This window comes from Sarcophilus harrisii, chromosome 2, assembly GCF_902635505.1.
Source record: "Sarcophilus harrisii chromosome 2, mSarHar1.11, whole genome shotgun sequence".
Taxonomy (NCBI): Eukaryota; Metazoa; Chordata; class Mammalia; order Dasyuromorphia; family Dasyuridae; genus Sarcophilus; species Sarcophilus harrisii.
The window spans coordinates 350,508,540-350,526,100 of NC_045427.1; the positions used below are offsets into that span (position 1 = coordinate 350,508,540).

The window sequence follows — 17,561 nt, forward strand, 5'->3', positions numbered from 1 at the left end:
CAGGATAACGTAAGGAAAGAAATACAGGGGCAGCTAGGTGGTGCAGTGGATAGAGCATTAGCCCTGAAGTTAGAAGGACTGAGTTCTTAAACTTCCTAGCTGTGTGACCCTGGGCAAGTCACCAATTGCCTCAGCAAAAAAAAAAAAAAAAAAAAAAAAATCACTTCCAAATATATTACTCCTAAGGCCAGATGGCCTTAGGATTATTGCTCCAAGTAGTTTGGAACTATGCTCAAAAAGTTATCCAACTGTGCATACCCTTTGATCCAGCAGTGTTACTACTGGGATTATATCCCAAAGAGATTATAAAGAAGGGAAAGGGACCTGTATGTGCACGAATGTTTGTGGCAGCCCTTTTTGTAGTGGCTAGAAACTGGAAACTGAGTGGATGTCCATCAGTTGGAGAATGGCTGAATAAATTGTGGTATATGAAAATTATGGAATATTACTGTTCTGTAAGAAATGACCAACAGGATGATTTCAGAAAGGCCTGGAGAGACTTACACGAACTGATGCGGAGTGAAATGAGCAGGACCAGGAGATCATTATATACTTCAACAACAATACTAGATGATGACCAGTTCTGATGGACCAGGCCATCCTCAGCAACGAGATCAACCAAATCATTTCTAATGGAGCAGTAATGAACTGAACTAGCTATACCCAGAAAAGAACTCTGGGAGATGACTAAAAACCATTACATTGAATTCCCAATCCCTATATTTTTGCCCACCTGCATTTTTGATTTCCTTCACAAGCTAATTGTACAATAATTCAGAGTCTGATTCTTTTTGTACAGCAAAATAATGTTTTGGTCATGTATACTTATTGTGTATCTAAGTTATATTTTAATATATTTAACATCTACTGGTCATCCTGCCATTTAGGGGAGGGGGGGGGGGGGTAAGAGGTGAAAAATTGGAACAAGAGGTTTGGCAATTGTTAATGCTGTAAAGTTACCCATGTATATATCCTGTAAATAAAAGGCTATTAAATATAAAAAAAAAAAAAAAAAAAAAAAAAGGATTATTGCTCCATCTTTCCTAAAGGGCACATCACATCCTTACCACCTTGGAAGAATTGAAAGCTTACAGATCCTTTGAAGCATCTCTGAAAACAATTGCACAAAAATACTCCCAAATCTTAGGATTGTGACTCCTCCACTCTGGAAGCAGAACCCCACTTTAGAATAGTATTAAAATTCAAGAAATAGGTTAGAAAATCGAGCAAATGGCAGAAAAAGATCTGGACTATAGAAAGTTACTATGGTGACAGAGAAGATCAATCTGGGTCTTCAAAGTAATTACTGGGTTCCTCATTTGTGTGCTATGGTATCCATAAGAAAACAAGAATCTGAAAAAGATTATTAGAGCCTGTGTGAGATTTAACTTTAAAGCAATGAGAGATTTTACTTGAAAACAATTGTACAATCATTTTTTTTAACCTCAGTGAACCCATGTTTTAGAGAGGCCAGTGGGATAAGAGTAGAATGATGGAATAAATAAATGCTAACTATATGAATTGAAAATAATTCAGATGGCAGACACTGATGACAGGAGAAAATTTCCAATGCAGATTAGTGGGATAAGTATATTGTCTTCCTATTTTGAAGAGGGTATATACAAATATACAAATATAAAATTCTGGTACATATTTTTTAAAGAAATTACTCATTGCTATATGCTTGATTCTCTGAGGTTGTTATTTGTGGTTGGCAAATGAATGTCATGCCTTGTATTGTTTACAGTACACATAATTGTTTTATTTTCACAGGCTATGAAACCAGGGTGTGGCCTTTATTTCCTGGATGAATACTTTTAGTTCCTCTGTAAATAGCATTATTAAAAACTGTTGTACATAGTCAACAGCTGGGTGAACAACTTAATCATTACAATACAGCTTGGAAAGCATTACAGCTGTAGATGTATGCCCAAGTATCTTGTCTTAGATTTATATATCCTATAAAAACCTGAATGTTTCCTGAATAAAATATAAATGTTTCCAATATAATATGTGAATATTTCTGTGAAGAAACTCTAAATACTGAATGAATACTACACGCTTGTCAAAAAATCTCAAGATGATGGCTTAGAAATCATTTCTAATGGAGCAGTAATGAACTGAACTAGCTATACCCAGAAAAAGAACTCTGGGAGATGACTAAAAACCATTACATTGAATTCCCAGTCCCTATATTTATGCACACCTGCCTCTTTGATTTCCTTCACAAGCTAATTGTACAATAATTCAGAGTCTGATTCTTTTTGTACAGCAAAATAATGTTGTGGTCATGTATACTTATTGTGTATCTAAGTTATATTTTAATATATTTAACATCTACTGGTCATCCTGCCATTTAGGGGAGGGGGTGGGGGGGGTAAGAGGTGAAAATTGGAACAAGAGGTTTGGCAATTGTTAATGCTGTAAAGTTACCCATGTATATATCCTGTAAATTAAAGGCTATTAAATAAAAAAAAATAAAAAATAATAAAAAAAAAATAATAATAAAAAAAAAAAAGATGATGGCTTAGACAACTTTAAACGAGACAAGAACAATTCTTTGTTATATTAGTGAATGTCAGTGAATAAAAAAAGAGTACTGTATAGTTAAATTATATCCATATTGTCTGGATATATTTTTTAACTTCAATGAAATAAAAATTCTAAATAAAAAAAGGAGAAAGAAATGTCAAAGCACTCCAATATTTTTTTTTTCAGTTTTATTTATCTTCCTACTCACACACTATTCTTGCAGTTATAAGTCACTTTAGATTGGTCAGGTACATTTTTTTATCATTTGATTCCCTAAAGGTGTGTTGTCATTGAGACAATGACAATTATTAAACCAGTGTTAAATCAACAAAATATTTACATAGCACAACACATTAAGCTTTATAAATACTTGGAGATGAAGCTACTTTACAACATGACAAGACCACTATTATTACACATTTTTGTATCAGCTAACTATAGGTGCCTAATACGACATTTCTATGTCTACATACTGGCTCATTGGAGCAAGTTAAGGCCAAAAAGCAGTTACTTTGAGGACATTAAACAATATGACCTGGAAGTAATGTCATGGACCACCCTAAATTTCTTAAAAGTGATTTCAAATTCTACAAGGGCCCCAGGTGATACAACAGGAAGATAGATAACACATTTACTTTGTGGTAATGTTACACTTATGTATAGGGTCATTTAGATTTTGAAGGCAACTCGTCCCAAGAACGTGTCATGATCATTCTGACTTAGATTGGGTGGCCCTTCAATTTTGCATTCTGTTAATACTTCTTGGTTGTGGGTTAGAAACATGATCTGGAGAGCAACTATAATGACTATAGATAGTCTACATGCAGCTTGTTCCTAAAATAAGAAGTCAAGATTTTTGTTTTTGGGGGGAAAATTCTAATTTTACATCTTTTCCTTCCCTTAACTTCACACACTATCCGGCATACTCACTGACGTCTTATTCCAATTATTCTATGCACTTTCACAAAAATATACGGATTTTCTTCAGGAAGCTGTAAGAGCTATCTTTCAATCCAGAACCAGCTTCAAGAGTCTCAAGAAAAAAAAAATCTACAAATCTTTTTAGGAGATGCTATTCTGTTCAAAAGTGTTTCATTATGACAGTGTTTATGATGTTCTCTTTTGCTTTCATATTCTAGTTAAAAGCTTGTAATTGTGGTAATATAGCTTTCATGGATTGCTGTTTTAGAGGTATTGTTAGAAAACTTCAGTGTACCATGTGGTTTGGGGACAATTTTAAGCCCTGAGCAAGAAATGCAGTCCTGGTATTTTGGAGTTTCATCATTAAATGTCTGAAGTATAATCCATCTTATAAATGAGAAGAGTGTAGCAAGGAAATTGTGAAAGGCCAGGTTTAAGAGAAAAATCAAATTCCAGCTTTCTATCATCCACCTGTCTGTATTTCCAGCTTCCTCAAAATGAAGCAGGGACTCCTGAATCATTAGTTGTCTTAAGGCTTAAGTTTTGCAAATAGCTAGTGTTTTCTTACTTTTATCAAAATTTGGATTTCTCTCCAATAAAATCAATATATAGTTTTTCCCATTAAAGGCATGCCTAAGATTTGGTAACTGAATTTCACTGAAAATACTGAAGTCATTTCCACAGAAATCCCTCTTCTCTTTTCAGCTCACATTACTCATATCCCTTCTGTCACTATATCATTCTTTATCATTGTCTAATAGAAGAGATAACTCTTTTCTTTCCAGGAGGAGCAATAACTGGCCCACATCTCTTTGGAAGCTATTTTTTCTAGAAAAACACCGCCCCTTTTTTATCTCCATTTTCAAGTTTTTTAACTCTAGCCTAGCCACCATGTCAATCACATGCAGAATTTCACCCTGGGATTTGCTACCCTTGGGGCTTCCTTTAAGGGAAGACCCCTCGGTCACAGAAAAAGTGGGGAAACTTCTTTAGATTACCTGGCAAATCGCATAGTGGCAGAAGAGTTTATACAGTTTTTGGTACATGTAGCCAGCAGAGCTTGCTCACTGCTCTCAAAAAGCAACCGTTTCTTATCTTGTTTAAACTCCTTAGTTTCATATTCATTCTCTGAACAGTGTTTAAAGAAAGCTTTGGAAAATGCCAGTGACTATTTTCTGAGATTTCTTCTGGAAACTGGAGCATGTTTTGAGGAATGAATTTTACCATTTTGTTTGAGTGCTAAAAGGTCACTAGACTGTTGACTGATAGACAGATGTTATTTCTAAGCTCCAACATTATTTTCTTCCTTTGTGGAAGATTTCATATGAGAATATGGTTTTCTTATATTCTTCTCAATTTCCATTTTATTCCTTTACTTTGATTCTGTTCACTATTCCTTAACCTTCCCAACCTCCAATAAAAAGTCATCATAAGGTTCCTTATTATACCAAAACAAAAACAGAAGTTGTAGCAACAAACCAATAATCATGAGGAAATCCTGTTCGATTCTCTCTGACATGGAATGACTCTACCATGCCTAATCAAGACTGATGGAAGTAGAAAGAGACTTGAGGAAAGGAGACCAGTTAGAAAGCTATAGTAACAAGTCAGGGGAGAGATAATGAGACCTGAACTAGAATTTGATTGCATGAATACAAAAATGGGGATATTTTGAGAGAGATATCTCTATGTAGGTATCTACACACACACACACATGTATATTTTAAAGGCAAAAATGGCAGGATTGGTAAAGAAATGGATATGTGGAGTATAGAAGGAAGGAGCTGAGAATGTCATCAAGATTTCAGGCTCTAGTGACTGGTATAACACCAGGAGTAAAAAGGGATTCTGCCCTTATTCTGTTTATTTCCAAAGACAATCACAAATATATCAATAAATTCTTCAATACAAAGGCATAATTCCACTCCCAACTTTGACATCACCTTAAATTCTGGGGGAAGGAGAGGATTCAGTTCATAGCTTGACCACACAGAAAAGAAACACCTCTAACCCCATTCCTTAGAGAAGAGAAAAAAGTCAAGGAGCAGGGCAAGAATTTTCTTTGCCCTCTCACAGTTCAGTTTATGGTACAGCAGAAATAGAGGAAAAGAGAACAATTGAAAAAAATAATGGAAAAGAGGGTGAATGACTTGGTCTTACTAGTTTTTAAAATGTAGGCATTTTTTAAAGGAGGCTACACCTACCTGGTAGGAGATATAATAGACTCCAGGCCAGGCAAACTAGGCATACTCAAAACACACTTAAAAACATGGATTATACTCCTAAAAAAAAAAAAAAAAAGCTGAATGATTGGGACTTTGTTTATGTCCTTATTGGCTACTGTTCATTTTGCTTCATTTAATTGTGTCTTAGATGACTTGATGGTTTAGTATCCAGAAAAGAAAAAGTCCTAAATAGTTACACTATTTGGGTTCAAGTACTGAGAGCTGGATAGGTAATGACAGAATACCTCTTATAAGGTAATTCCAGGGGTTCTGGTCATGGATCTCCTTCAATATATTACAAAAACCACGGAAAGTTTGGCTCCTTAGTCACTGTTTTTCTTGACATTTTTAATAAAATTTCCACGAACAGATATATTCCCTTGGCTTCCCATGGAGCAACTTAATTGCAAATTTTGTTCTTTGGATTTCAGCCAGGTGGTACTTGGCTCTAATCACAGGCTAAATTCTTAATGTTCTTTGCTTTCTGGGATTCTTATCCCTACCCCATATACCATTAATGACAAGGCATACAAATTCATGTTTTGGGGAAAATGGCATACAACATTCATACTGCTGTTGATTCTAAAATATTGTCTGAATAATGTCTGCTGAATATCTTTCAGCCATACTTTCACACTCACCTTACCTGCATTTGAAGGCAAACTCATTGAATGTTTGTTATAATGGTTCAGTTATTTTTAGTCATGTCCAATTCTTCATAATCCTATTTGGGGTTTTCTTGACAAAGATACTAGAATGATTTCCTGTTTCCTTCTCCAACTCATTTTATAGATGAGAAAGTGAGACAAACAGGGTTAAGTGACTTGCCCAGGATCACAGTTAATAAGTGTTTAAAACCAGAATTGAACTCAGGAAAATTCATCTTCCTGACTTTAGACCCAACATTCTGTCCACTTTGCCTCCTAGTTGCCTAGTGAATATTTAAGCTGGACTTTCTGGAGGACGTGAGATTAGACAAAATTTTACTTCTGCCTATTAAATACCTCCTATTTTGTGGATATATATATACCCTCTTGAAATATATATCAACATACTATTGATAAAATAACTTCTGTACTTCAGGATCCAAACATATAGTTGCATGCACAGATTCTTTCCTTTTGAGGTTGTTAGACAGAATTTCATTGCCTTGATTTGTGGAAATAGAATACGTCCTTTACATGGTAGCTTGTTAATACACAGACCTGAAGAATTTAAAACTTCCTCCTGCTTATTCATTCTTCTTAAGTCTCATTAAGCCTTAGAAATATTGAAAGGGAATGTTATATTTATACTTCCTCTGAAAATTTAGCTGTTTTTCTTTTTAATCGCATGTATAATTGATGTTGACATTTTTTCCTTTTAAAAGATGCTCTTTTGTTGTTGCATTTTAAAAGATATCCCCTTACCCCAAAGCTCTTATTTTTTCTGTGGATGTTTAATTGACCCTCCCATCTTCAAAACCTACCAGTAGCTGCAAAACCTGATTTTATTTATATTTTAAAATATTTAATATTGAATAAATATTTAAATATATAAGTATATATTATATTTACATATAAATATAAATTTATATTTATATTTGTGGAGGTTCACAACTCAAGTTTGACATATCATATGTTAACTTTTTACCATTCCTTTTTCTGTATGAGTACTGAGGTGGAAAATGATGTTTGAGTCAAGTTGGAGCTTAGTACAGTGCTTTATATGTAGCAAACCCTTAATGCTTATTGGTTGCTAGATATTCTAGACCGTCTCAGTTTAATAGCTCAATAGGACCCGTGAGAAAATTCTGTAATATTTGCTGACAAATTTTAGATTATTGAGGACAAAACCAAATTGTAAAACATGGTTGTACATGATATTATAGACATGTGACTATGACTGAAAATATAATGGCCACAACCCATAATAGTATACTGTGGAAAAAATGGCAAATGCCTTTTATTCTATTCCCCTACAGGAAGAGGACAAAGCCCAATCTTTTTTTATTTGGCAAGAATTATATTACTTCTTTACTGTCTTACTCTAAGAATACTTGATAGCCCTGCCATTTGCCAGCAATGGTGGAATTGATGATGACCAAGCTCCAACTTGACTCAAACATCAGTCTTCCTATATTAATGATATTATAATGGGAACTGAGGTAAAAGATGCCAGATGTGGACTTAACTGGAACAAAATAGATAGGCAGTTAACCTTGAAAAAAATACTAAGATTATGTCAATAGGTGAAGTTTCTGAGGGCTCAATAGGTAGAATATCCCAGAGAAAGTCAAGAACAAGTTCCTAGTAACCAAGAAAAAGGCCTAAATCTTTATTGGGCTGTTTAACTACTGTCAGCAGCATATCCTATATGTCCAACACTGAGATCTGCAATCCCCATATTCAAGTCTAACTAGTATCAAATTCCACAAGTCTGGCAAAGATATCAATTATCAAATGGAAATGGTACATTTCAAAGCAGAGTGAGGCTCAGAGATGTGAATAAGCTGCATCAGCCCCCCATACTCCAAGCTTTTTGAGGCCTCCATCTGTTTAACCTCTCAAAGGACACAGGCCTCATTTACTGATGTCACATCAAAAGCCATCAAATCAGGTGGAAAGGAGCAGCCATCAAGGTATTTTAAGGTAACATTCATATCATTCAGGGCAACAACAGTCAGCCTGCCCAGTGGGCAGAATTGAGTAGTGCACCTCATCCTTGAACTGAGTACTCTAAAGGAGATAATTAACTGTAAAGATTCTTAAACCTAGGTTGATAATTTAGTAATCTGTTTTACTCAATGGCCACAAACTAATTGGAAGATCAAGTCCAATCTAGTACGAGTGACATTCCTATGGGCCCGCATAGTAGCCTAACTGAAATGTCCATACATGGTTATTTTATACGTGACTCATGTACCTGACCACTCAAGGGGATCCTTTTTTGAGGAATCCAAATGGAATAACAGTTGATGAGATTAACAAATCTCTTCAGTAAACTAATGGATTCATGCCAGAACCTGCTATAGAAATGAATACACCATGCAGGACTTGGCTTATAAGTGAGATCTCCATCTCACTTAGGAAGAAGCAAAGGAAATAAAGATTATTTGCACTTCCTGTCATCTCTGTTACCATGAAGATATAAGCTCCCCAAGGGAGTAAATTCACTTGACATGATCTAGTTGTTCCACGTAGGCCCTGTTTTATTACACAGGAGCCTAAAGAGCTTATAAGCAGTGTATATTTATTTATTTATTTAATAGCCTTTTATTTACAGGTTATATGCATGGGTAACTTTACAGCATTAACAATTGCCAAACCTCTTATTCCAATTTTTCACCTCTTACTCCCCACCCCCTCCCCCAAATGGCAGGATGACCAGTTGATGTTAAATATATTAAAATATAAATTAGTGTATATTTATTTAGGATATAGGATAGCTACACCTGTCACCCACCATGATGTAAAGACCTTGAAAAGGACAATTCTCTTTGCATTGGTTGTCCTGGTTTCCAATTTCAACAGAATTCTATTTACTGTACCCTGGACTCAACTGTTGACCTAAAAAACTGAAGGTCAGTTGGATCTCCCATGACTCATATCACCCTCAAGCATCAGGCCATTGCAAAATAATGGACCAGATGTTTGAAACAAACCTTTTGCTCTAACAATAGGCAATCCCCTTTGACTGGACAGATGACTTGGCTCAGGCAGTCTATTCTTTGAACACCTCTGTTCCCTAACATATCTTCATTATCTCATATATTGGCTGATCCATTAGCATGAAGTAAGGGGAAAGAGGAACACTACGTGTATAACCCAATGGCTATATATCTAGGCACGTTTTTTTTCCTCCCCATTCAAGTCATATCCAGCAGAAGACTGAAGAATGAACTAAATTCCCCTTAGAGATTTGTGAATCCAGGTGGTTCACACTAAAAATTCAATAGCACATTAAGCTGTAAATAATTGTGTAGTTAAGTTACAAGTAAAGCATTTTAGATTTGTTTCTGTAGCTGTTTAAAATGCTTGTGATCATAAGCACAATGATTTTGGTGTTCATTCAGTGATCACAGAACATCTAAGCGCAATGTGTTCTTGTGGTATCTTAATTAAATTGTTTCCAAACTATCACAAGGAGTTGATGTTTAAACACCAATCAGTTCCCAATGGATGATCAGATGTAAGTACATACCCTCATTTGTATACTGAAGCAGAGGAGCTTCCTCATTCCTGTTACCATTTAATCGTACCTCATCAGCAATAATGTAATCAGATGAACAAAATTTTCCAAATATTCATGTTTTTACAGAGCAAATGTCAGGCTGTTAAAAAATCATGATCATTACATTAAAAACCATGAACATGTACATTATCCTTCATCTTGAAATCATCAAAGACCACAACAAACATTTTACAGAAGCATATTTTATTTTCTCTCATTGCAGTATTAAGACTGTATTCTGATTTAAACTTATTCTCCACAAGTTATTCTTTTATTTGGGCAGATTTTCAAATGCACTGATTGGCAACGTTGGTTAGTTTTATATATAAACATTGTTAAAACAAACAAAAACCAAATCAGTGTGGCCTTACCACCACAGTTCAAGCCAGCTCAAGAGATAGCAAGTGAGAGTCTGGGTAAGTGTCCATGCCGCTCACAGCCCCTAGGGCTTCACAGCCAGGCACTATGGGGTAGGACCACTAAGAAAGGAAGAATGCAGAAATCAGTCCTGGAAGCTTTCACATAAGAAATTGAGTTACAGGAACCTATAAATAAAGAATGCATCCGGTTCTTAAGTGAAACATAAATCTGTAGTACACCAAAACAAATCATTACCCTCCACTAATTCTCCAGATTTTGTAAAGAAACCTCACTCTCAGCCAAGTGATAAATTTAATTCTACAACTACTGACCCAATCTGCCACACACCTCATCTGCTTTTGCCACTCTATTTACTCCAAAGGACTTCTTGCAGGGTGGTACATGGTTCATTCATTAAAACACAGATTACAATGGATTATCTCTTCCATTTGATCCTTATTACTTTAGCAGAGGTTCTAAAAGAGAGACTAAACATTTGCATCAAAAGGTTTTAAAGGATTCCTTTTGGTTAAAGGTGCCACTGAAAAAAATATGCCCTTGCTACCTAGACTGATTCTTGTCTCTAAAGTAGCTCTGCCTCATTCAGATGGTGAAGTATTGGAAAGGGGATTGAATGCTTTGAGTACAGTTTGGTGTTGTCAGGCCTTTGCTTACAAGTCTTTTGAAGAGACTAATGGATAAGAAATTTTAAAAGCCAATCTCCAATGCATTACAAAAGACAGTGGAAGTGGCAGCTTTATGATTATAAAGTTAAAATTCTATCTTATTGTTCCATCTCCTCTTAAACCAAAGGAATAAGGCCATTGGATAAGGATAAGGCCATTGACTAAATGGAGAAGTTTCTTGTGAACATGGTAGGGTTCCTTTTGAACATGGTTCATTATTTTTTAAATCACAGCTACTGATTTATTTACATTATAAAAACGAACACCCAAAACGAATACAATTTTGTGGGGTTTTATCGAACAAAAATTTTTTTCTGCTACATTTGGTTTGTATTGGGCTAGTTTTGTTTAATTTCAGATTTGATATTTGTATATATTTGGTGATAACTGATTGCACTAATACTTCATAATTATTCTGTCATATTTTGGAGCGCTTTTAGATGTATCAAAATCATGTTAATTAGTAAGCACGGTGAAAGGAAAAGTTGGAGTGCTACTTCCCACGCAAAACGACTGTGACACCAAACAATCAGCAGGAATAGCGGCGGGAGTTCCGATAGCGCTTTCAGATGTGCAAAGCGTCACTAGAGCTTCACTACAGCGGGAAAAGCCGGGCATGTGGACAGGCCAGCGCTGAAGGGTCCCCTCAGGTCAGCGGCAAGCTCACTAGCTGAGCGCTTCTTTCCGCCTACGGGGGAAGGGGGAGGGGGAGGGGAAGAGGACCGAACCACGTGACTGGCAGCGCCGCTTATTTTCCGGACCTGTTTCAGGATCCGGCCAGAGGGGAGGGGACCAGTGCAACATACTGGTTTATTCTAAGAGAGGCGAGGCGGAAGCCAGAGAGGTTGAGCAAACGGAAAATCCCCTCTCGCCCGGAACTAATCGCAAGAGTGGCACCCTCCCTTTCGCCTCGCCCACTAGGCCACGGTTTAGCGAAAGAGCCTGGAGGAGAGGAGGAAGCGACAGCTCTGTCTTTCCTCTGTGAGTCGAACAACAAACGATGGCGGAAGTCTCCCGAGCCCTAACTTTTTCTGCTGGGCGCAGAAACAACCCCGCCGAGAGCAACTGCAAACTCCAACCACTTCCTCTTTGCTCCCTCCCCGCACCCGCCTTCTTTCCCTGGTTTCCGGCTTTCCACCAATCTGGGAGGCTCCCCAAAGCGACCAATCAGGAAGCTCCCTGTAGAACGCCACCAATCATTAGTTGGAGGCGGGAAATTTAAGCGTTCCGGAGGTGGACAGTCTGAGTTCATTTTGAAAACTGGGCGTTTCCGGTTTGGGAGGAAAAGCGGCGTTTTTAGAATTTTAATTTTCTTTTGATAATTTTCCTAGATCCTTTTTTGTTAGGGAAGTCTATTTCGCAGGTAGGTCCGTCCGGAGGAGGTGGTTGTGGGAGAGGAAGAAGAGGGGACTGGATGGGAGCGCGGGGTATGGGATAGCCAGGGTGGGACGATCGCATCTGCGCCGCTCTCTCTGGAGAGGGACGGGGGAGAAGAAGCTCCGCCTCTGTGGCCTCAGGAGTCCAGCCCTTAGTCCTCCTCCACTTGGGAATGACGGTTGTAGACAAACGAGAAACCGAGTAAATTACTGTTTTGGGGCCTTGGATAGCGCGTGGAGAGTCTGTGTAGCGCCTATCGTTGCACGGGGCTCTGCCTCGGGAAATTTGCAAGCCCTAGCTTCAAGTCCAATGACACAAACCCCCACGCCGGCCTGGGCGGAGGAACACCTCGCGGTGTTCTAGACAGTTCTCTGAGGCCATGGAGGGAGTTTTCTTGTCCTGATATTCCTTATTCCTTTGGGATCGTAAGTTTAGTCCTATCAGATTTTAGTTGTCAGTCATTTCAGTCATGTTTGTCTCTGCGACCCCATCCGGGGTCTCTCCGCAGAGTTTTATAGATAAAGAAACGGGAGTCAAGCAAAGTGAATTGACTTGCCCGAGGTGGACACTATTAGTGTCCAAGAGTATTTGAACTCAGATCTTCCAGATTCTGGGCCAGATGTGCCATCCCCCTGCATCACCTAGCTGCCTTCTACCAAATTTACTGAACTATAATTTTTTTTTTTATCATGGGATCATATATTTATTTTTATTTTATTTTATTTTATTTTTTTATTTAATAGCCTTTTATTTACAGGTTATATGCATGGGTAAGTTTACAGCATTAACAATTGCCAAACCTCTTGTTCCAATTTTTCACCTCTTACCCCCCACCCCCTCCCCCAGATGGCAGGATGACCAGTAGATGTTAAATACATTAAAATATAAATTAGATACACAATAAGTACTGAACTATAATTCTAATGGTATTCATCCCAGATCAAACACAGCTAAGGATGGCACTGGGGCTTGAAGTCAGGAAGACTTATCTTCCTAAGTTTAACTGTGGCCCCAGACACGTACTAGAAGTGTGGCCTGGGCAAGTCACTTAATTCTGCCTCAGTTCCTCAACTCTAAAATGGGGACGCACTGGAGAAATAACAAATCATTCCAGTATCCAAGAAAACAAGTACATGGCATCATGAAGAGTCTAAGAGACTCACTGCACGTGAGCGGTTCTGAAGGTGTATATGAATTTCACTTTTTCCAAAAACAAAAATCATTAACTTCATTTTGTTTAATTTGTTACTTTTTTGGAATCACATTGTTACTTTCTTGTCAAACCCCTCTCCCTCCAATGGGCAAAAAAAAAAAAAAATTTCCTTTAAAGTATGAGTAAAGTCATTCAAAAAATATATCAAATACAGCCACTTTTTATCTTACTCTGTATCTTTAGTCCATCCACTATGTGCCAAATATGATGTAGAAGACTACATCAGTCTTCTAGAGTCATTGTTTCATTAATCATAGTTCTTGTCTTTCCTGGTTTATCTTTACAATGATGTCATTATAGTAAGTTGCATACTCCTCAGTTTCTCTGAATCCCTTTTGTCATGTATTAACTGTGTAAAACATAAAAAAATTTTTTTTTCTTCAGTAATTTTCTAGTTGATGGGAACCCACATTGCTGTTAGTTCTTTGCCACAATAAAAATGATGTTACGAATATTTTTATAAATACTGGTTTTGGTATAAGCCTAGTAGTTCATAGATTATGCAATAGGTATGCACAAATGAGTGATATTTTGGGTGGAGTTTCAAAAGACTGGATTCCTTCACAACTCTACTAGCAGTGTTATTAGTGTGCCTGTACTTTCAAAGCTCTTTCAGCTCCAATAAAGATAAAGATAGTGCTTGATTTTAGATAAATGCTATATGCTCTATTAAGGAATACTTCATTCCTATGCTTTTTGATGTTTAACATGACAAATTCCATTTTATTTAAAAGCTTTTTCTTTATTTATTGATATGTAATCATATTTATTGTTTTTGTTAATGTTTGTGATGTTTATAATTTTGCAGTGTTGAACCAACTTGTATTCTTTATATAAATCTAGCCTGATTTTTTTCCCCTTTCAAAAATAATTTTATTCATTGATTTAAAAACTCTTTCCTCTCCCCAAAACCTTTACAATCCTTGGAAGGAGTAATTACAGCTGAGGAAGTAATCATAACCATTTGCTTCAGCTGAAGGAAGCAGTCTTTTACTGTGTATGTGTCGCTCTTCTCAAATGTGTTTCTTGTTTAAAAATATATATATACATATATATATAGAGAGAGAGAGAGTAGGATTCTGGTTTTTAATGTACTCTGCTATTCACTTTTGTTTTATGAGAGTTCATCCCATTCACATTCATGGTTATGATTATCAGCTGTGTATTTCCCTTCATCCTGTTTTTCTCCTATTTTATACTTTTCTGTTTCCTTTCTCACCAGTGTTCTGCTTCTGACCACCACTACCTCCCCTTCCTTCATCAGCCCCCCCCCTTCTTTTTTTTTTCCCTCTTATAAGATAAAATAGATTTCTCTACCCAACTGAGTGTGTATGTTAACTCTTTGAATTGGATGAGAATAAGATCCAAGCAATATTCACCCCTTCCCTTTACTATGATTGGTCTGTCATGTCCTTTTTTATAATATAATTTACTCCTTTCCTCTTCTAATATAATCCCTTTTTTCACTCCTAATTTAAATTTTTATCATCCCATCAAAGTCAAGTACAAATTGACCCTTTGTCAACTTTTATACCCTCTAAGTATATCCCTTCTAATTGCCTTAATAAGCAACTCTTAAGAGTTACAAGTTTCATCTTCCAGTGTAGAAATGTAAACAGTTTAACTTTATTGAATACTGTTGTTTTTTTCTTTTCTGTTTACATTTTTATGTTTCTCTTGAGTCTTGTATTTGAAGATCAAATTTTCTGTTCAACTTTGTTTTTTTCATTAGAAATGTCTGCAAGTCCCCATCTCATTTAATGCTCATTTTTTCGCCTACAAGATTTTGCCTTTGCTAATAGCTGACGTTTGGTTGTAATTCAAGCTTTTTTGTGTTCCAAAATATTGTATTCTAAGTTCTGATGCTTTCATTTAAAAGCTGCAAAATCCTATCTAATCCTGATTGTGGCTCCTTGATATTTATATTCTTTCTGGCTGCTTGCAGTATTTTCCTCTTGACCTAATAGTTCTAGATTTGGCCACAGGATTTCTTGGAGTTTTCATTTGGTGATTTCTTTCAGGGAGTGTTTGATGGATTCTTTCAATTCTGGTTCTGATATATCAGGGCAATTTTCCTTGATGATTTCTTGAAAAATGCTGTGCAGGCTCTTTGTTTTGAATGTGGCTTTCATATAGTACAATAATTCTTAAATTATGTCTCCTGAATCTATATTCTAGGTTTTTCCAGTGAGGTATTTTGAATTTTCTTTCTATTTTTCATTCTTTTGATTTTGTTTGATTCTTAATGTCTCATAGTCATTAGTTTCCATTTGCCCATGTCTAAAATTTAAGTGTAATGCTGGAGAAGCTGAGGCAAGATAGAGATTAGAGAGTTTTTTTTTAATATTTTATTTGAAAGGGAGAGATTTACTGGGATCAAATGGATCCATCATTTGGTCTCAGGGCTGAATGAGACTATTGTCTCCAAGAATCCAGCATCCAGCAGTCCATGTAAGTTCTCCTTGACATTTATACACAATAGCTAAACAAAGGCAGGGGGGTGGAGTCCAAACTCTGGTGAGGATGAATCTCCAGGCAGGAACCATCAACTTGGCTTTGACAGGATGAGGGGTAGGACCATAAATTCTAACAAACTGGGAGTTAAGAAAATGTCTGGCTTCAAACAGAATGTCTGGAGTCCTCCTTTTGAGTTTACACATTGACAATTTATAACCTTAGAGCAAATAGCCCTGAGTTATATCAGTCTTCATGAAGGGGGTGGGGGTGGGGCAAGTAAGGGGATTAAGGCAGAACAATTTAGGGAAACTGAGTCAGGACAATTAGAGAAACAGGATCAATTTAGGGAAACTGAGTCAGGACAATTAAAAGAGAACTGTGGCACAACATATGGAATTATTTTCTTCAATGAGTTTTTATACCAATTCCATTTGGCCATTTCTACTTTTAAAGGAGGTTTCTACCCCCCCTCCCCCTCCCATTAATTTTTGTGCCTCCTTTTCTAAACTGCTGCCTCCTGCCCCTTCCTCCCATTCTCTGGTATAACTCATTTCTTTTCCCAGTTTTTCTTCTACCCCTCTTGCTTGATTTTTAAAATCTTTTTTGAGTTCTTCCAAGTGGAATTTTTGGGATTTGGAACTGATTCATATTTTCCTTTTGAGGCTTTGCATGTAGGCATTTTGACATTGTTTGTATTCTTCTGAGTTTGTGCTTTGATTTTCCCTGTTGCTATAATAGTTTTCTGTGATCAGGGCTCTTTTTTGTTTTTTGCTCATTTTTAAAAGTAGAGCTCTTCTCCTGAGATACAAGGGGTGATTACCCAAGATTCTTACACTGGTGGGGGGGGGGGGAGCTAAAGTGGGGGAGGTGGCGGCATAGTCTCTTACTTATTGCTCCAAGGTCGGGCAAGCTGATGGTTTACCCACTCTGCTAGGGTGCCCTGATTCCCAGACTGGCAGTTTGCTTGCTGCACTGAGGCTGGGAACTTCATAGCTGGGCTGCTAAGGCAGAACAGAAAGACCTCAGTTGCTGATCTGTGCTATAGCTAAAAACCTCTCCTGGTTTGTCTGGACATCACCTGTGCTGGGCTGCACTCTCCTTTTACTCAAATAAGGCAGACCTTTCCTGAAGTCCTTTTAAGTTATTTTTTTTTTTTAAATCTACCTATCCATTTATTTATATTAATTAACTGTAAGATATTTGGATTAAGTGACTTGCCCAGGGTCACACAGCTAGGAAGTGTTAAATTCCTGAGATTGGATTTGAACTCGGGTCCTTCTGACTCCAGGGCCAGTGCTCTATTTATTGTGTCATCTAGCTGTGCTTCTTTCTAAGTTATCTTGAGCTGAAAAATTGCTTCACTGTCATTTTGTGGTTTCTGTCTCTCCAGAATTCTTTTAGAGGCTTGATTTAATATTATTTCTGCCAGAAATTGGGGAGAGCTCAGGCAACTTTCTAGTTTCTCTACCATATTAGCTCTATCTACTGGCCAAGACAAATATATGACTCATTCTATACCCTAATTCTATTATCTTTCTTGTCAGAACTTGTGAATATGTGGATAGTATCAAACCTCTA

The 17,561-nt window shown here is 36.9% G+C and overlaps 1 protein-coding gene and 1 pseudogene across 3 annotated transcripts in view; both read left to right on the plus strand.

Moving 5' to 3' along the window:
* The window catches only part of LOC111720830, a 35,575-nt pseudogene extending 24,239 nt beyond the window's left edge, over positions 1–11,336 (plus strand).
* Positions 11,337–11,759: 423 nt separating this feature from the next.
* Positions 11,760–17,561, plus strand: part of DLGAP5 (DLG associated protein 5) — a 35,679-nt gene continuing 29,877 nt past the window's right edge. For 2 of the 3 annotated variants that reach the window (XM_012549826.3, XM_023503821.2), the window contains exon 1: positions 11,929–12,299. The gene's annotated coding sequence lies outside the window, so the exon portion shown is untranslated. The other variant, XM_031953096.1, reaches the window with a different exon arrangement.